Here is a 20,653-nt window from a genome sequence, read left to right as displayed (position 1 = left end):
GAAGTAGCGTGTTAACAAAATCACGATGATCGGAAGATTTAGAAAGCTAAAAAAACATCGTGTGACGGGCTCGAACCTGAGCCATCTCGCGTAAAACCAAATAATATACAACAGCGCCACAGGGCAGCTGCAACTCGGCTTTTTTTTTCGGAATATTTATCCCATAGAATCTTCGCGTATCGTGCCTAGCCAATGAGAGCCCACTGCCATGAGAAATTTCTGACGTAATTGTCACGGTTTACAGGATAACTGACACAACCAACAAAGAACATAAGATGGATGTTAGAAGTGTAGAATTTATTTTCTAAAGCTGAAAGAAAAGTATGGAGCCTGCCGTCCAGTCATGCACATCGATATTTTTTATCCTTAGAAGCCATCATTCCGAGCACTCCGGAGCATGTACAGCCATCTGGACAGTCTTTCTGTCCTTTCGGACATTCCTGTAAAAGGAAATAATTAAAAATGCCATGCACAAATTCTAATCATTCCACTCACTGAAGGTGAATGACCAGTGATGCTTTCTAGCGAATGACGTTCAGGTGATACATAATTTCGCCCAAAGGTATGGCCAACTTTTACTTCTCTTCAGCACTGGCGCTGCTAATTGCCCTAAAGACACATACATACACGCACACAATTTTATTTTTACTCTACTGATATTGGCAAGAGCTTTGCATATAAAAATATATTATATTCAATATTCAAAATAAAGTTATGAGACGTATAAGTACGAGGTCCAACTCAAGTTTTAAGGCCGTGCGACTTTGCTGGCGACCGCGTTCTCATACCACATACACGTGTACGTAAGTTATAAAACCTCGCCGTACAGAATGTCTCGCGTTTCAAATACATGCGGAGCATCGGGCATTTTCCCATGATTGCATAAAAAGCAAATATATAGCCATATAGAGCTCGTGCAAAAGATTAGGACATCTTCGCAGTAGTGGCGAAATGACCAAGCAAACAGTGAAGCTGGCGGCACCAACTAGCTTATTCCTGGTTCTGCAAAGTTTATGCGAGGTTATGCTTTGACATAGGTCAGGTTTTCTTCGTCGTGCCGTCGTTAGCTCCCAAGTAGCAATGAACACAAGGTCATTAAAGTACGTACGATGTACGTGAGCTTGTAAATCAGGAGTTTTTGCAACTCGCTGAAGTTTTGTCACCGCATCACGGGCGCGATATTCGGGATTGGACCGAAGTCATAGCATCCGTTCTTGAACAGCGGCCCGGCGGCTTTCGCTCTGCACTTCCCTTTTTCGGAAGTGACGCTCTCTTCTCGGTGCCCCATTTATCCTTTTATCCTTACTCTTTCACCTCACATAGACTTCCGAAGTGTCACTGAAAGTTCTCTTTGACTGGCAGGACCGCATCGTTTTGTCAGGAAGCTTTCACATCTCTCCAAAGTGGACCGCATTAGCATGCGCTAGAACCCGCGGCAGCGTGCCTCGCAAACTCGGCGTCTGTAGCGCAAGAATTTTTGTGCTTTCCATTGGAGGCGGGAATGCACGTCAAATGGCGATAAGAAGAGCACGCCAGATATCACGTCACGAACGCTGGGCAGAGTTTTCTTGAAGGTAGAGGTGTGCCGGTGCTTGCGATGACGCCATTACTCGGAGAGATTTTCTAGCACACGTTCGACGGTCGTACGCCATTTAAACAGCATCGATCTGAAACATGTACTTCCGGGAAGCTTACATTCCTTGACTCGTGTCGGCGTCGTCGGTATTGCTGCACCCTTTGGCAAACCCACCTCCACTTCCTATTTCTCCCACTCCCGCAGTTGGCGGGCGCTCACCCAATTGGAGCGGTGGACCAGGTCGTACACAACCAATAACAGGTGATCCCTCCTTACACAGAGGGGAACGAAAGGGGACTGGCGCCCTCGGCCCACACCGTTATCTCGCCAGTTGAAGGCCAACTGCGCTGTGGGTAGTTCGCGCATGGTCCTCTCCGCCGAAGAGCTTGCAGCCGTGAAAAGAAACACAACGGAAGTGGACCCGTGGTTGCGTGTGTGCTCGGTGGACTTCATCTAAGTTTAAGCAATCCCAAAGCCAGGCGAAAGGACAAAGGGTCCACTCAGTCACTTCTCTAAGCAGAGGTTGAGCATTTTGTTTGACAGGAATCCCGCAGGCGATTGGTTTGGGGATTGACGAAGCTGCACAAGCTCTGCGTATGGAACTCTTGCAGGTAGGGAAGGGTTTCCATTTTTATTCTTGGGTAAAGCCACACAGATCATAAGTAGCCTATGGTCGTATCAATTTATTGTTCGACAGAACAGTCAGCCTGTTTCAGCCGATTGCGCGTATGTAGAAACTGAGACTTTCGCTAAAGCGTTCCCGACGTCTTAGTGTGTTGCTTCCTTGAACAACGGCATTCATAAGGAGTAGCGGGAAGAGGCTTCACCGGTACACGCGGCCTAATATTGAGCCAAACGCCGTGCTTTAAATGGGTACGAAAGGCGCCTTGAACGGACTCAATGAACTAGCGATGTCGTTAGGCTGGGTGCTCTGGGTCATCTGTGGCAAGTAAAACTTTTACGTGCAGCGAACGCTCACACTTTCGTTGCAAAGTTTGTCGCCGCTTTCCCAACCTTCGTGGCGTGTTTCTGGACAGCGCCATATAAACGTCTGTAGTACAGTGCGGTCTACTGTTAAACGGAAAAAGCGAGCGCGGGGCTACCGGGATCCGCGAAGCGCTGACGCCGAGAAGTAGCAAAAATCGTAGACAGCCGGCGCATACGCGCTGACTGCATGAGGTGGAAGAAGCCGCTCTGTCGTCTGCTACGGTGCTTCGCCTTGCCGCTCAGCATCCTTCGAGTGCGAAATGCCTCAGCTTGAGCCGCTAGATCAGGCTTCTGAGTATCGGCACTCTTTTCTGTCATTGTTGTATGCCGACGACAGCGGCCCTTGGTCGAACCGCGTCAAGTGACATGTGTTTACCCTGGGAAGACTCATGCGCCCTGACATTTTGGCGCCTCTGTGTTGCCGCGATTTTCAGAGCGTATTGCATCTGTATGACCCGTTGAGAGTGCGTTTTCAAGTTCCCGGACAGAGTAGCAATGCCGTGCTGATCTGTACTGGGCTATTTCAACAGGTGGGAGGCGAAAAATGCCTGCATCGCCTCCCGATGAAAAAGAACGATAGTGGCCTAGCGTAACCTATAGCCACTTAAAAACCGTATTTTAGTTAGTGGCTCTACCGTAACATAGAGCCACTAAATGAGCTAAGCTAGCGCAACCGAGCCTGACCATATCTCACTGGAGCGCTGTCTCTAAATCTTCTAAAAGTGTCATGGTTGCCAAGCGAAGCCCGGACCAATTCCGCACGAACCAATTCCACCGGTCTGTGTCAGCCGCAATAGGTTGCATAAAGCTGGCCAACCTGGCGTCAGGCCCCAAAATGACTGTTGCCGTGCACCAATGTCGTTACCGTTAAGCGTAGCTAATTTAGGGGTTCCTGCCTCAGCTATCGTAAGCTGAGCCCGGCTGAGCCGCACAGCGGAGCGCCATAGCAGACGACAAAGCGGCTTCTCAGGCCTCATGCGGTCAGTGCGCATGCGCCGGCTGTCTCCGATTCTCGCCGCTTCGCGGAACGCAGCAGCCCCGCGCTTCCCGTTTCCATTTAATAATGGACCGCACTGTACGTCGTGAAATTCTCATCTGCGCTACGGGCAGAGATCCTGCTATTGGGCGGCTTTTTCTCGCACTCCCGGCGAAGAGAAGCGTTGTCCACTGAGCGTCGGCGGCTTGTCGCTGAAGCTATACAAGCTAGAGCTTCCTGGAGCATGCTTACACGCGATCGTGTTCGTCTATATTTACCTTTTTGCCACGCTTTACTTTAGTGCGCGCTCCAACTACGCCAACACGACGACACGACATGACGGCGACGCATACTCCCAAGTTTGCAGACCACCTTGTCACACAATGCAGGCGGCGACACAAACAGGTCGGCCGATTGAACGTCCGCCTAGTGGGACGGGCTAATACACCGAAGCAAAAAAAAAACCCGTCGGCCGAAGGCTCTTGGGAAACTAAGCCCCGATACTATTTGTGTAGTAATAAATACATCTCTGTTTTGTAAGTTTCTGCAGTGTACTAAGCTTAGTAAGGCCCATGAAACCAATGTAACTTAACACCAACGCTAATGCGATTCGGATTTGGGGTGACGACTTCTGGGCCACTCGCCTTGGCGAATAATTCGTTTCCACGGCGCTTATAACTGCATATGCGTGTGTGACCAACTCGCTTCTACAAATATAAGGTCAGTTAAGTGCAGAAGAAGAGATCGGGAAGCATATTTAAGTAATAGCGAATAAATACTGATCAAAAATTTTAGCATAAAGCATAACCCAAATGTATGGCAAGAAAAAGGTCCGCAGTGTGAAATAGCAGCTGCAGCCATGCAGACATTTGCGATCGCTTTCCTTTACCCGTAGCAGCGCGGTAGCTACGTATCAGCTCCACCCAGGCGAAGTCAGTAAAACTTTAGGGAACCTTACTACACAATCTACATTAAAAACATATTTCGTTGACCGCAGAGGAATTCTTTCAACGAAGTAGGAAACATTGATGCGAGACACACTTCAAGGGTTGGCATCTACCTAGTAATTAACTTCCTCGGTCTGTTTCGGTGGTTTAGTAAATTGGAGAAAATGCAAGGGATTCTGGCACGGCGAATTGGCGTCAACGCCCGCGACTTTCAGCAACGTCAGCTGCGTCACAATGACTGTAATAGTTGGGTGTCTAGCTCGGCTACCACCCGAATAGTGAACCCAACAATCGAAGCCAAGTGCAAAATATGAAGCAGAGGTCGGAGAAATGAAAAGGAGAAAATACGTGAGTTTTGTCAAGCGCCACCACATGAAATTTATTTTTCGTGGCAAAAATTTTGTAAGTACTGCAAGTAAAATATTTTTTAGGCTCAACGTTCAGGAATTTCCCAGATAAATGACCGTATATTTCTGAGCATCTAGCTGGTAAAGAGGCGGTCGAACAAATTTGTATAGACACATTTGTGATGGTGGTCTCAAGCTTTCCTACTTATACGTGAGGCAGGTTGTAAAACGATTTGTATTTTTTCATTGATCAACGTGTCTCTTTTGTGCGTACTGTAATTCAGGTACGGCCAGTCCAGGCCGTACAGGCAGTGCAGGCTTTGTCCGAACTGGTGTTTGTGTGCAGTAACATGTGAGGTAGCAGTTACGGATATCCTAAAGAAATCGGTATGTGCACTAAATTTTAGGTGCACGATTTTCTATGAAATACTTGACTGCTGAAACGACAAAATAAATATATATATATTTATGTCTATGATGGTATTTTGCAGGTACCTTTGTATAGGTTGGTCCAGGCTAAAATGTCTTCAAGCAAGTGAAGCGTATGGAAGTACCATAGGGGAAAAATAATTCTGCTTTATGTGACACACAAGATCACTTTCTGTCAGTACATGGATACATGAAAGGGGGTCGTCTGTGGCTTGGGGATGAAAGAGCGCTTTTTGTAAAGATCCCGAGGCTAGCGAGCCCGTTCTTCAGTGCTGGGCAGCTGTTTTTGTTTCCGAAGTACTCCAGAGGACGATCCATAAAGAGCTCCCACTACACCCACATCGCATAAGGGTTTTACAGAGAGAAAACGAGAAAAATGTACACTTTGATGTTGTACATTCGGTAACTTTTTTTTTCGGCGGTTTTACTTTTAAGGTTTGCAAGTCTTATTCTCGAATTCAAAACAAAGCTTTTTTATTGACCCGTGCAACTATAATATGAAATGTAAATAGATACTTTAACTTCTTGGCACGAATTTCTAAGTTTTGAACCCGTGCTTTGTATTAGAAAGAGCCAAGTTATCTTTCAGGGGGAGAAATACCCGTGTGTTTTATTTTGCGAAAATAGTATGTCTTTATAAAAAGTAAACATTCTTCTCTTCCATCCAACCTGGACCGCCTCGGTTGGTTGGAAGGGAAGCATGTTTACTTTTTTCGAAGACGTACCAATTTCGCAATCAAAATATATCGGTATTTCTCCCTCTACAAGAGCCTCAGCCCGCGACTGCCTTCTGACTTTCCATGAAATCAGTGCCGACGCTACCCTCCAACCCATTGGACACTCTCTGTTATGAAGGAACGATTCTGTTGCCTTTTCCAAACCAACGCCCTCCTATGTCGCGCCAGACTACAAACAGTTCGTCCATCTCTATTTCCCTCTCCCCAATGCCCTAACTGTGGAGCCCACGAAACAGTTTCTTGCATCATTTCACAATGCCCTCTCAACTCATTCCATGTCATCTCTTGTGTGGAGCACTGGCAAGCGGCATTAAGCAGTTCACATGCTAGGATCCAGCAAGGACTCGATGAACGAGCAGCCCAGTTCATCGGCGCTTTCAAAGCACTGGTCCCCAGTCGTCTCTGACCGAACCGATCCAGAATAAAGTTTGTTCTCTTTCTACCTGACATCCACTTCAACAAGATTCACGGTATACACCTTGGGAAGGGGGGCGGGCAACAAACTTGCCCCATAGCGCCAGTGGGAGAACTGACAACGAAAAAAAATGAACGAACAGCTTTTGTAGAGAATAAAACACATCTACGCCACCAGGAGCAACACTGAGGCTTGAGTAATTGCTTTTTACAATTATATTCAGGGTCTTACACAGGGGCAGGCGCGGTCCCGGAACCCAGATACACTTCTGAGGCCACTTGCAATATCGGTTACGGCGTAATTGTCTTATTGATAAGCGCAGATTCATAGAAACGTTCGGGAAATTCTGGGGTGTGGGAAGGGGATCGAATGCACGATGCACGCTAAATATACTCCGAAATAAAATATAGCTTCGGAAAACGTAGGGGGTCGCGGATTTTGGTATTTCTTGATTTTGGTATTTTTTTCTGTTAAGCAACTGCCACGAGTGATATGTCGGGATTCACGCGGAAAGGTATTGGCGTTTCCTTGAGGGTACTGCCTACTGACACATGGCGTCATCTAAAGGCATGCTTAGACATGTATCCACGTGCTTCCTACAGCCCATTTATATGAGCTGGAAGCTTTAGTCTTGCCTATGTTGTCCTCAGCTGACTTTGTGAAATGCCTCTTTCTCCATGTAGAAAAGGATTATTTTTCGAGATCCTTAGGGAAACCTCTCCCGTTAAAAATGGCTGTGTAGTACAAACATATTTCTGTCTTTTGTTAACAACCGACATGTGGATGCTCAAGAAACAGTTGAGCAGAGTTTCATTGACTGCAAATAAGCTTCTTTGCGATGTAGAAACGCTGAGGAGATGGTATCTTCCAAGTTGCACTTTAGTCATAATATAATTAGGCTAAAAGGTTACTAAGAACAAAATATTTTAGACCTAAACGGTGCCTTGTGTTGCACGCGGGTGTATCTTTGGCACCCCGATTTCAGGAATACTTGTCAATGTTTTGTTTGCTGAATTCCCGTTTACCCGTTTCGCTTTTTACATCAGGCGCCAATATTTCTAAATAGTACGTGTACATGTCTGCCTATATTTGGAATAAATACCAATAGAGAAACAAACTTGGTTCCAGTCCACCATGTGATGGTGGTTAGATTGCGAATCTGTAAACGACCCTAGCAACAATTACGAATGCGATGTTACTTGGCTCTACAAAGAGTGAAACAAGAGTATGGGCTATGCGTTACCTGGATTTTGCGGGACGGCGTCCCCGTAACCGAGCGACCGAAAGCCAGAGCACCATCAGAAAGAAACAGAGAGAAATGTCGGGCGATGGGCGAGGAGGAGGGTGGCATGCACGGTTATGGGTCTCCGACTGGCTCTCCCTCACTCCTGTTTCATGCGTCGCCGCAAATGCCTTCCCCAGACGCTGTTCCGGTCACCGCTCCTCTTAACACGTGAAAGCCATTATGATACATTATGCAGTTTGCACTTCAAACGATGGCTTTGAATGAGCGCGGCTGGTAGACCAGTCGCAGCGCTCGTTGAGTACACCATCTGTCTCCCTGTTTACGCGTATGGGCATAGCTTAGTCGGCAATATGGCGGCCACTCGCTCTTATTCTGTATTCGGGCCAAAGTTCTATTCCTGCCTGTGCCAGTAATTTCTTTTATTCAGCCAGCGATTTTTGTGCTGACGCGTACAAAAAAAGTTTCTTGCTTTGTCGGGCTGTGGTCGCCAATGCGAGCAGACATGTTTTCATCTGTTCTGGCTTTTTTGATAAAATACGCACAGTTAATGAGAAATAATTGGAGTAAGTACCATTGTGTCCTTAGCGATTCGGGGCATCAAGTGGTTTGTAACCTAAATATTCGTTTTTTTTTTTCAACCTTCTGGGGACGTTTATACCCCGGCGATGCGCAGGCTTCGCTAGGCCTAGGCGTGTAGCTGGTTAGACATAACTCTGGCGCCGAGGAATCGTCGCCCAAAAGCCCGACATGGAGACGTCCGTCTTGGATTCTGTCCAATCTGTTTCCAGCCAGAAGAGTTCTACGCAGAACCAGGATGGCGGACTATGGGCCTGGGTATGAAAGCCCCAAACGCCGAGGGTCCCGTCAGCCATCAGTAGAGATCCGCAACAAAGAAGTATATTAGGAACGCAAAGGCTTCGGGAAAAATAGGTAGCAAGGATGCCGGCGTTCTACCGAAGAAGGATATCAAAGTCGTGGTGCGGCTCGGAAGGTGTGCCTGAACACTGCGAAGACCGGGAAGACTGCAGTGGTGTCGGCTAAAATAGCGGCGGCGGAGGTGCCAAGAGCGGAGGTAGTTGCGGACTCTTTCTGCCCGAACCTACAGCAGAGTGACCGAGCCTACATCGTAGTGGCGAGTACACCCGAAGACAAGCAAGCAAGAATGTAAAACCACATTAGGTCTACTTGCATACACGGCAAGAAGCACGAGGTAGGCGTGTTCTGTACCAAACCGCGCCCCACAGTACCGTGAAAAGAATGTTCTGGGGGATGCCACTAAAAATACTCCGCTGCAGATTGGCAAGAACATCGTATACTCAAGACATGCGCGGGCCCTGAGCGCTAAGCGGATCGGGAACTCGGCCACCGTTATCCTGGCGTTCCAAGGTCAGGATGTTCCGAACTACGTGTGATACGGTCCAGTAATAACAAAGTGCAACCTGTACAAGAAGCACTTTGAGATGCGCAGACTGTGCGGAAAGGTAGGACGCGGTCGCCACGTGTTCCCGACGCCCAAAGTTAAAACGTGCTTCTACTGCGGAAGGTATAACCAAAAGGAATATCACGATTGTGGGCCGAAATGCCGACTGTGCGGGTTTCCTCACGAGACCGGATCCAAAACGTGGAAGAACAAGTGCAAGACCCCATACGCCGTGCGGAGGGGAGAACGGGAGCGCAAGATGGTGGAAGAGCAGCTGCAGCGGCGGGCGCTTCAAGGATGGGGATTCCCCGTAGCTGACGTCATTGCTGAAGTAGTCGGGGGAGGCCGCCGCAGCTGATCGGTTCGCGTCACTCCCTCCATCGAAGTGCAGGAACAGCGATAGCAGACGGTGAAGCGAAAGCAGAAGGGGGTCGCAGTCAAGAGAAAAGAAAGGTGGGCCAACATCGCCAAGAATAAACCCAAGAAGATCGAGGGCAACGACAGGAAGAAGGGCGACGAGGAATCGAGAGCCATGAGGGAAGCCAACGATGCGCTCAGGTGCGAGAACACTGTGATACCACCGCCGGTACCGAAACGCTCCAAAAGGCGCCTTGCGTGGGTGGTGTGGGGACCGGAGGTGGTATGCCAGCGACCCCCGAGACGAAGGGACAGGAAGCCATGAAGCGGGCGATCGAGACCCCATGACACAGGATGGTGAGCGAGCGTATCGACATCATCGAGGATTGGTTGAATAAACTCCAGGCAGGTTTTGATGGCTTTGAGGCACGCATCAATGTGCGACTGACTAATCCCGAAGGATTCATCAAGGAAACGATCTCGGCAATGAAGACCTAGAACACAAACAGGTTCACGTTCTTCGAACAAGCTCTGAGACCAATGGTGACTCACCCGACGTCTGCGTCAGTGACGGCGCAGCCCCCTACAAGCAAGACACGACAGCAATTTACACTGACGCAATCATCGCGTCTCCGTCAACAGTAGAGAGACTGACCAGGTGACAGTGGTGCTGCCGCGGGCCCGCGTGGAAGATGGCAGTGAGTTAGCCGCACATCGCACAGTAAATGAGGAAACAGAGCGTTAAAATGCTAGAAGAGACGCTTTTCGACGCTACATTGCTCCCTGGCTACGGAGTGTATACCAACGTCCCGGCAGCGTACAACGAGGGCAGGGGATCTGCATGATATTCCGGATGGGACTAACATTCGCTGAGCATGAGATTCCCGAGTGAAACATTGAACACAAGGTCGTCAAGATAATCCTGGGGAAGACACGCAAGGGGAGCACGTTCTTGCTCAACCTCTACAGTAACCCGTCACAACGGAAGCAGAAGTTCCAGACACCCTGCGCAAGGCATGCGTCGCTGCAGGAAGCCAGATCTTATTAGCGTGAGGCGACTTCAGTGCGATTCACCCGGCGAGAAATTACAGCAAGCACATGGCCAAAAGGGCGAGATCTGTTGGAAGAGGCGATGGAACTAGACTTTACGAAGATAACGAACTCAGTGCATGCGACTAGACTCGGCAGTTCGGTGTACAGGGACACGACGCCGGATCTAACATTCGTGCACGGGGTACGATCTCGGTAGTGAACACGTCAATGTGGAGACCATAATACTGGAGTACGACGAAACATTAAACCCGTTACACTCAATGTGACAGCTGTCGGAAGCCCAGACCAGTGATTCGCCATAATTGTCGTGGCACCATTAGCTGTTCACTGCTACCACCCATTAGGCTCTTCCCTGACCTATCAAACTTCTCTCTTGATAAATTTTCAATTCAAATTTCTAGCCTTCGCAGTGTTCGCGCACCCCTGTCTGAAACACGCCTGCGAGAGTTCTGTTGTTTTTGTGCTTGCTTTGATTTTGTATACTGGAGCTGTTTTCCGTCATTTCAAATGCGCCAGTTTTCTTCGAAGGCTGGAGCCTTTCTGCGTCAATTCGAACGCGTCATTTTTTTTTTCTTGTGGGGCTTGAGCCATTCTGGGCCACTTCAAACAAGCCATTTTTTCTTGCGGAACCCAGTTTTCGCTTACTGTCGTAGACACCAAGCCAACGAGCGGTACTAACAGTATTAACACGTGGGCTAAGGATTATTTCCCTCTATTTTGCCTAAAATATACACGTGCCTCCAAAAGTAAATGGAGCACGGCTAAGTGAAATTGAATAAATTTATTTTATGCGGCTGCCTCCATAACAAGAAAATGTGCGGCCCGATTTTATTGTAAAACGACTTTATTGCCAAGTATCTTAGAGGTTACTGGCTAGGCACCTGGCAGAAAAATCCCCTAAAAATCCCCAACTCGTACACCGATTACTTTTGGGGGTGCCTGTACGTGCAATTTTCTTTGCGCCAAACAACGGAGAGATGTACGACAAGCTCCAGTGGGTATGGTGGTTCGAACGGTTATGACTATATTAACCGCGTGGTTTTCGAAGCGTCAGCCTTAGTCCCTGAAGACGGTACACCATGCTCTTCTTGGGTTCGTTATCTCGTTGGGGCGCCTGATTCCGGCAGTCGTTTGACATCGACCGTTAGATAACTACAACAACAAGGCGAGCCCATTAAGTGCTCTGCACTTAAAAAAGGAATATAGATGGACGGACTGATGATGGTCCGAGATTTAATGCTGTCGGACGATGAAGGCGAAATTGAGGACATCGAGGATTGGAGCGCGAAGATCGAGGCGAGGTTGAAGGAGCCAACGAAGAAGACTGAGACGGAAGCGCCGGTCCCGCGGGTCGAGAACCGTCTCGCTCATTTCTTCCAGGCTAATCAGCCCATACTTAGCAAGTGCAAGATGCAGCGGCTCAACTGCTGGTTAAGAAAGTGCGCAGCTCAACCGTGCCATCGAGGACCCATGCCGAGTGCTCTGCGTGCAGCAGTGGAAATAGACCTGCAACACGGCGGATGGGCCGGTGCCGTGCGGGAAGACCTGGAGCCCGCTGCGTCACTATGCTCGACGAAACGATGACTGAGACCCACCAGCGCGACCACCTGGCCAAGCTCATGCACCGGGTAGTTCTGGAGCACAAGAAAGTTAAGGTCGTCAAAAGAATCGACAAGTAAGTACTTGCGGGTACCACCACAGAACGGCATCCCGCTTACGGGGCGAAGCCAGCGAGAAACTTACCAGGACATAGACATCCAGGAGGTGAGGACGACTCTGCACAAGCAGAGTGACATATCTGCGGCTGGACCCTGCCAAATCACGAACAAGGAATTGAGGAACCTGAACTACGAGGCAATCGAGAAACTGACCAAGTAATCCGACAAGTGCTGGAAGTTGGGGACGCTGCCGAAGCACTAGAAGCCGGCCCGGACCATCCTCATCCCCAAGACTGGCAAGCCGCTGGGCACGGACAACCTCCGTCCCATCCCGCTCACGGCTGCATGGGCAAGGGGCTAGAGTGCGTCTTATTGAATGGGTTTAAGGACTACCCGGAGTGCTCCGGGCTGTACAATGGGTCTGTCATCGGGTTCAGGAAGCTTCTGAGCAGGCAGGACGCGATGATATTACTGAAGAACTAGATCGTCGGCGACAAAGTCAAGACGCAACATAAAAAGGGTATCCTAGGGATGCCCCTGCAGAGTGCATTCGACCAGGTGAAAGACTCCGCGATCCCGGCACAGGTGTTCAGACAGCATGGGCGAGCGGTCACACAATTACAAACGACATTTCCTAATGGGGGACACATGAGCTCCACACGCCGATATGCAACTGCACGAAAAGGAGCTCGGCAGCGTGGAGACTCCGCAGGGGTCCATCATCTAACCGCTGCTATTCAACATAGTAATGATCAGGGTGGCCGAGCGGGTAGAGACGATCGAGGGAGTCAGCCACACCCTTCACGCGGACGACATTACGCTGTGCGTCCATGGAGGCAGCGACGCTCACATGAAGGGTAAACTGCAGGAAGCAGTCAAAGAGTTCGGGGGCAAGCTCGGCGGTTGCAGTTTAGTATGCTCGCCGGGCAAGTCGGGGCTGCTGGGGATACCACCGAAAAGGGCGAACTGAAGCAAGTTGTGCCAACAGAGTACGAGAAGGTTCACATCGTAAAGTGGAGCGGCCAAGTGATCCACGAGGTCGGTAACATATAGGTACTGGTCATGGTGGTCGATCAGCAGCGAAGAAACGGAGAAACCTTCCCCCGACAGAGCGCCAAGCTGTCCAACGCAATGCGACTCATCAAGAGGGTCGCCAACCTCAAGGCCGGATGAAAGAGGAGAGTCAGATCAGGCTCGTCTTATCCTTCGTGATGAGTCACAGCCTACCACCAGTGGCTGCAGAGCGAGCCCAACAAGATCACCCTCTTGTTATGGCGTACCTAAAAGACGGTGCTCGTGCTTTTATAGGGTATGCGTGGGACCAGGTTTCTTATCCTGCGCGCGCACAACACGCTCGAGGCGATTGGAGAAGCACAACTGAAAATCCAGCTGGAGCGGCTATCTAAGACCTAGGACGGCAGGAGGTTACTTCGAGATCTGGGCTATAGGACGCAACACAAGCAGCAGAGTCCCAATCCTTTATGATACCCTGTGCCGGGTCAGGGTGGACCCTCTACATAGGAACGTAAATCCGGAGTAAAATAGGGGCTTACGAATGTGGAGGGACAAGGCCCTTATCGATTTGCGCTCAAACGACGGGCAGACGAGGTTCTTGGGTGAGGTAGAGTATGAAGAGAACGAGAAGCCTTCGCTGGTGCCACCCCGGAGGCATCGCCGGAGGGATCGACCGGTGCCACGAGTGCGGCGGGGACAGTTTTAGTCAAAGAGGCGCTCTAGATGGAGTAGGTGACCATCGCCCTGGCCATTGCCGAAGCCGGCTTGCAGACCGGGCTGAGTGACTCGAGAAACACGGGTGAAATTTCGCCGTGGCCCAGTATGCAATGAAGCCAAGCGCGTGCTGTGTACGGCGAGGCTACAACAGGAAAACAGACGCATGCCTCCCAATGGTTTCTGACGCAGGCAGGGAAAGACGCGTCGGCAACGAACGACAACCGCAACGAGAGAGCACATGCGGTGGTTCGAGCACTGACCAACAGCGCCGGCATAACCGACCGTCCGGAGTAGTACGGAGGGAAGGACCGCATAATACACAATCATAATCATCATCGTAATTGTCTCCACCATCATCATCATCATCATCAGCCCATCTACGCCCCGTGTAGGGCAATGGCCTCTCCCTTTCATCTGCAATTAGCCCGGTCCTGTGCTAACTGCGACCAGTTTATCCCTGCAAACTTTTGATCTCCTCCGCCCATCTAACTTTTTGCCGCCCCACGCCACGCTTGCCTTCTCTAGGGAGCCACACTGTTCCACTTAATGGTTATTTTGCCATCGCAATACATGGTCTGCCCACGTCCATTTCTTCCTAATTTCAAATAATATGTCCTTAAAACGCGTTTCTTCCCTGACCCACTCCGCACTCTTCTTGTGGAAAAAATGTTACACCTATTATCTACGTTCCATTCCTCGCTGAGTCATCCTCACTTTAAGTTGAATCCTCTCAGTAAGCCTCCACGTTTTTGCTCCTAGGTAAATACTGGTAACATGCAGCTGTCATAAACGTTCTTATTCAGAGACAATAAATAGGCAGCGAGGCATTATGTGAGAATGCCTGCCGAATGCATTTCACCCCAATCTTATTCTCCAAATTATCTGTGCCTCATGGTTGGGATCCGTGGTCACAACGTGGCCTAAACAGATGTATTCGCTTACCACTTGCACTACCTCGCCTCCTATCCCAAACCGCTCTGCTGTCCCGAGGTTATTCATCCTTACTTTAGTTTCCTGATTATAATTTTGAGGCCCACGGTTCTACTCCGTTCGTCTGGTGCGGTAAGCGTGCTTTGCAATTCGTCCCCCGAGTTACTTAGCAAGGCAACGTCATCATCAAATCTGAGGTTACTGAGGTATTCTTCATTAACCATTACTCCCACCTGTTCCAAATCCAGCGTTCTGAATACTTCTTGTAAACATGCTTTGAATAACACTGGAGAGATTGTGTCTCCTTGTCTGACGCCCTTCCTTATAGATATTTCACGCTCTCCGTATAGAGGATGATGGTAGCTGTGGACCCATTGTAAAAATCCTCTCGCATTCCCACGTAATGTTCATCCACACCCTTGTTCCGTAATGCTTTTATGACTGCTGAGGTTTCGACCGAGTCAAATGCTCTCTCATAATCTATGAAGGTATGTATATGTATTTTCTGTATACTCCTGACACTTCTCTGTCACCCGATTAACCGTGTGGCTCTGCTTCATTGTTCAATAGCCTCCAGAAAACCCTGCTTGTTCTTCGAGTTCACTAAAATGTAAATGCAAAAATTCTGTTAGCGATTACCGTGGTAAGTACCTTGTAGACTTCGGAAAGTAAGCTAATCAGCCTGCAATTTTTCAAGTCCTTCATATAACCATTCTTATGGATTAGAATGATCTTAGCGTTCTTCCAAGGTTCTGGTACACTCGCGCTCATTAGGCATTGCGTGGACAGGGTTGCCAGTTACTAGCACAATTTGCCCTCCATGAGTCAAGAGGTCTGTTGTTACGTGATCTTCACCAGGTGCTTTGCCCCTTTTCATTTCTTTCAAAGCCTTGCTTACTTCTTCGGTCGTTACTGGTGGGATGTCTATCTCCTGTGAACTACTTTCTCGTTCGGCAGTATCCTGGATGCCCCAGCTACTGTAGAGATCGTTATATAACTCCTCGGCTACTAAGACTATTTTATCTCCATTTGTGATGACATTGCCTTGCTTTCTTTGAATGCATATATCTGATGTTTCGTAACGCCGAGACGCCTCTTCACTGCTTTCAGTCTCCCTCCGTTCTTTACAGGATATTCGAAGCTCTCCATATTTTACTTCAATATGTCAGCTGTCTTACACTTATTAACTTTGATAGCTCCGCTAGTTCTATTCTTCCACCTGGGGTGAAGAATGTCATGGATTGCTGTTTCCTAATCAGAGCTTTCTTCTCCGAGGAAAGTTTACCAGTATCCTGTGTAGCAATCGTGCCCTCAACCTCTACTGCAAACTCTGTGATAATGCTTGTAAGACTGCCGCTGGCTTCCAGTGTCGTAAACATGGCTTCCTCATTAGGACCTGAATATCGGTTTTTGAGCGCTATCTTTAAATCTTCGAGTTTACGTCTTACTGCAACCTTATTATTGACATCTTTCGCACAAGCTTGTTACAGCCTAATTCGAGATCTCACTATACGGTGGTCACTACACCTTGCCATTCCGAGCATACTGCACGACGCCAGGGTTATCGCATAATATGAATTCTATTTCATTTTTATGCTCTGCAGTCGGGCTCCTCACGTCCACTTCCGGCTCTCACGTTTACAGAAGAAGGTACTCATGATGCGTAGATTATTCCGTTCTGCGAACTCGACTAGTAGCTCCCCCCAGCTATTTCTACAGCCCGGACCATGGTTCCCATCTGCCTTGTCTCCAGGCTGATTCATGCCTACTTTAGCATTGAAGTCTCCCATAAATACGGAATACTCTGTTTTTACTTTAACCATTGCCGATTGCACATCTTCATAGAAGATGTGGATTTGTCAGACCAGACGTATTTTAGCAAGGTCACAAAGTTCCACCACCTGGTTCGAAGGACTCTCCCACCCCGCCACTCTTGGCTCAGCCGTGCAGAGGCAGTGGCGTTACTACAGCTGCAGACTGGGTCGCCGCCCACCCCGGCCTTTATGAAACACGTGCACCCAGAAGCCTATCCGACCGACACGTGCCGGGTATGCCAGCGCAAACGGCGGACTTCGTGCACGTGTTGTGGGGCTATGTCAAGTTTCCGGAGCGAGGGACAAGAAGAAGCGTCAGACTGCCATGGAGGCTAGAAGAAGAGATGGCACCCTACCACCGAGTACAATTATGGAACGTACAGCAGCTTCTGGACGCTCTCTAAATACGGAAGTGGAGCGAAAACAATGGGGTGGCGCCTTCACGGGCGACGAATCCCGGAAGTAGCATAAGCCGACGCCGAGTAGAGGACCCCGCCAAGATGACGTAGTGGCCCTCTTCGCTGCACTGTAGGGCGCCGATCTGCAGGCTATGAATAAATTCGTTTCCATCTATCCATCCTTGTGTGGAAGTGGTGTAGTTCGTCGCAGTAGAAATGCTCTGATGATTACTACACCGCGTAATGTAGAAATTGTGCGCAGCGGGACATGCTGTCTCCTAGATCATTCCACATATCAGTGCGTCTCGGGAATCCATCGCTTGATTAGTGTACGCACGGAGGTATACGCTACTCTGCCGTTATCTCGCAGCGCGTCCCCGCTGCCAGCAACCTTGTTGTTTAAAATCTGGTTGGAACCTCCGCACAAATGTCACGTGGTTCGGATTCGCCACGCACGCAGTGGTATCGTCTGCATAAAGCGTAAGGGGGATGCAGTGAAATAATCGGCGCCAGAGCAGCACGCACACCCCTCCCCGTCGCACCCTCGCCAGTTGCTCCGACGAGCGTAGTGTGCGGGCTCAGTGTTCTGCCCTCCCCCGCAACTTTGCACACACTTTCCTCCGCCATTTTACTGCAAAGCAGTGTATGTCTCACCCTCTCCATCCCCCCACTACCGCCACCATTTCTCATTCCGTTGAACCCGATTTGCTTGGCGCCGCTCCAGGGCACCTACCCACCCCCGGTGACCCCTAATTCACAACGGTTATCACAACGGTTGTTCCCCTCGCCGCCCCCCCCCCCCCTATGCCTTTATCACAAGTTCCGCAGTCGGTTGCCAGCGGCCCTAGTGCCGTTATCAAATGATTCGGAGAATCAACAGCAGCGCGAATAGGTGTAAAACGCCCGAAATCGACACCAGTGCCGCTGACAGGAATGTAGACGCGGCCTTTTTCGTCTAAAATTCCATCTCGCCCACTATTGCGGGTTCCGGCCGGCTGAAAGCAACTTGCCCCGTCGGAATGCCCACATGAGTGCGTAATTCTTTTCTAGCATGAAAGCTATTTCCTGCGACCTCGCCGCGTCGGCGGCCCTTGTTAACCAGGTGGTCATAGTCACTCTGGCGGAATAATTATAACAAATCTTATTTTGTCCACATATGAAGTTTTCCTCTCTCCGTTCGCCATTTCACTCCTAATTATACGCCATCCCCGTTTGCCGGTTTAGGCGTGCACGGTTTGCGGGTTTAGGGTGGGGGAATGCACGCACAACAGGGCTTTGCGCCATTTGCGCGGGCCACGTTGTACGTTTAAATCTCCCCGTTTTAATCTCCCAACACTCGGAGCTTCATGGCTCAATGCGCCCTGTCAGTTGTCCTCCGCAATAGAGCTGTTTGGGACAAGGTTGGTGTGTTGCACCGGCAATAAGATGACTACGACTGGGCAGTGAAAGGGACACCGACGTGTGTGTGTCCGCTAGGTAAATGTCGAGGCCTCCGACATTCGCCATGGGAGGGACGAATGTCATTCGCTCGGAGGAAGATGGGTGGCAACTGATGAAGCGTTTGCCCGAACAGAAAAGTAAATGGGCGCGAAAACAACGGAAAGCCATTGCGCCTTTACTGCATCAAGTTGCAGCTGGTAAATTAACTGTGAATCTCTCCGTGATGAATAGCAACTGACCCACTTGTAATGCCGATGTGGGCCCATAGCACTTCTTCAGTTTAATGGCCCTTCAGAGCGACCTGTTCTACAGTGTTTTTCACTTCTAAGCACCCGCTCATGATGAATTGCCGGTTTTTGCGTGCAAGGGTTGGGATTAGAGGAAAGGTGCAGGCACGCGCGGCTATAGGTTTTATGCCCTTATTGATGGCGTGACCAATGTGTTGGCGTGAACCTTAAACGTGAACGTCAAACGCTTTATTTGGACCCGTTCGTTGCGCTTTAACGTACAGTGAATTGGGCGGGCGGGCTACACGAACAGTGAGATATCTACGACGCGGGAGGGAGACAGAGAAAGACTAAATGTATTTATTTCTTCCTAGGTAAGAGTTTTTTGGTGGCCTCCCCATTCCAGGAGTCCATCGGCACGGGCCGTGTCTTCTGCCCTCTCCACCAACTGGCGCTGAACATCGGGGGAAGCTGACCAAGGTGCTCTTCAAAAGCTCATAGGCGTGGAAGGGATCGGGTGGGTCAAGTGGGGTTCGCGTGGAGCCGCCGATCAAATAAAAGAGTGTCCCGATTCCCCAAAGATGCCGCACAGACGGGAATACATGGTGGGGGCTGTGTATTGGTATCTGCTCGGGTGGGGGTAAGAATTAGTTCGCAGGGGGCCAAGTCATTTGTCGTGGCCCGCGGGTAGTTGTTTTTGCGGTGGGGCGTACGTTTGTCTCGGTGGCCGATAGCGTGCGGTAATCTCATGATACGAGACTAGAAAAAGCATAGCAGAACTTCGTGTTCGGAAGCTCGGCCGGTCAATTCTGGAGACTTGAGATGGGCAATCTCATTCCAAGAGACTCCAATGTGCCCAGGCGCCCAGATTATCTTCACCGGTCTCGCTAGTGCCTTCTGTTGCGCTGTTTTAAGAGCACCCTTCTGTATGTGGCCACAGAAAAGCTGCCACAATCCTGTGGAGAGTCGGAAATTATGGTGTAAATTTGAGTTTGGGTAAACGCGAAGGCAATGGCCGCTTATTCGGCGAGTAGGAGTTGGGCTGGAGTGGGTGATACGCTGGTGCGGAGATCTTGGCTTATGACAGCTGTCGCTAGTGAGGCCCATCTTCCGGGATAGAGGGCCACGTCCATGTATTCCACGTTAGGATTTCTTCCATACTCTTTAAAATAGCACAGCATTTTGCCCCTCTCCGGTCGTCGTGACGCACTATGTGCATGTTTCGCGAAAGTGCAGGCACTTTAATATCGCTCCTGATATCATGCGGGATGTCTGTGACTTCGGGTATCGGATGTTGAAGCGACAGCGGTAGTCCTAGTCTTGAAAGGATGGATCTGTCGGTTTCTGTTAGTAGTTAATCGTGCCCTCAAGTGGGGTAGATGTGCCTCGATGAGTTCATCAGCTGTGTTGTTCACTCCGAGACGAAAGAATTTGTCTTTCTAAGTGCTGATTGGTAGGCTCTAAACGTATTTGTACGCTTTTCATATAATGGTAGGCAGTTCCTTCAGTTCCGTTGTTGAAAGCAAAGCGTAGAGAATTTAAGTGACCCGCGACATGAAAAATGCCTGTACGAGTTGGAGTGTATCAGATTCCCCTATGCCCCTTGTCTTAATTATGCGCTTGAGCGTCTATATGAGTTGCTCCGTAATGGTCTTGATCTTGTTGAATGTTGTGATATTTTTCATGTTAGACTGGAAGGTGACGCAGAGTATCTTGATGCTTTGCGCAGGTGTGATAACGTGCCCATGTATGGGTATGTTGATACACGGCCGCTGGATGAGAGCGCACGCAAGGTGCGGCCTGGCGCGTCGCCCGGAATTCAACGGCCGAGGGCGTGAGTGGCGGTGTTTACGTTTGCCGCCGCTAAACTCTCTCGCGGCGCTGGCGTTCGGGGACTGGTTTGGGGACGGAGCTGGGCGGTCCCCGTAGGCGAGCGCTTGCGCCGACTGAGAGACAGAGCCAGCG

At 49.7% G+C, this 20,653-nt stretch overlaps 1 long non-coding RNA gene across 1 annotated transcript in view; it reads right to left on the bottom strand.

Moving 5' to 3' along the window:
- Positions 1-276: 276 nt before the first annotated feature.
- LOC144148708 (uncharacterized) overlaps positions 277-20,653 on the bottom strand; it is a 35,888-nt gene continuing 15,511 nt past the window's right edge. The window contains exon 3 of the long non-coding RNA XR_013318034.1: positions 277-440. This is a non-coding gene — a long non-coding RNA (uncharacterized LOC144148708). The remainder of the gene's footprint in view (positions 441-20,653) is intronic.

The sequence above is a fragment of the Haemaphysalis longicornis genome, unplaced genomic scaffold (assembly GCF_048455015.1).
Source record: "Haemaphysalis longicornis isolate Haplotype H1 unplaced genomic scaffold, Haemaphysalis longicornis Haplotype H1 scaffold_8, whole genome shotgun sequence".
Classification (NCBI taxonomy): Eukaryota; Metazoa; Arthropoda; class Arachnida; order Ixodida; family Ixodidae; genus Haemaphysalis; species Haemaphysalis longicornis.
Note: the sequence above shows the minus strand (reverse complement) of the source record. Positions and strands in the feature narration are given on the sequence as shown.